The sequence below is a fragment of the Neopelma chrysocephalum genome, unplaced genomic scaffold, assembly GCF_003984885.1.
Source record: "Neopelma chrysocephalum unplaced genomic scaffold, ASM398488v2 Primary Assembly neopelma1_184729, whole genome shotgun sequence".
Lineage (NCBI taxonomy): Eukaryota > Metazoa > Chordata > Aves > Passeriformes > Pipridae > Neopelma > Neopelma chrysocephalum.
Window position 1 is genome coordinate 1 of NW_020938540.1, and position 326 is coordinate 326.

The 326-nt window shown below is 54.9% G+C and overlaps 1 non-coding gene across 1 annotated transcript; it reads right to left on the reverse strand.

Moving 5' to 3' along the window:
• Positions 1-41: 41 nt before the first annotated feature.
• TRNAE-CUC lies at positions 42-113 on the reverse strand. The gene has a single exon. It is a non-coding gene; the product is annotated as a tRNA-Glu (tRNA).
• Positions 114-326: the final 213 nt, after the last annotated feature.

Genomic DNA, 326 nt, shown 5'->3' on the forward strand with positions numbered 1-326 from the left:
AAAAAGGGATTTTGAGGGGAAAAAAGAGACGAAAATGAAACTTCCCTGACCGGGAATCGAACCCGGGCCGCGGCGGTGAGAGCGCCGAATCCTAACCACTAGACCACCAGGGAGCGCTGGGAATGTGTGGAAAACAGGGATCCTTGGGATTGGGATGAGCCCAGTGGATGCTGGGAGCTGATCCCGCTGGATTTTGGGATGTGGCTCTGATGGATGGACCCCGGGATTTTACCCTGATGGACACTGGGATCTGATCCCACTGGATTTTGGGATGTGGCTCCGATGGATGGACCTCGGGATTTAAACCCGATGGATCCCAGGACTTG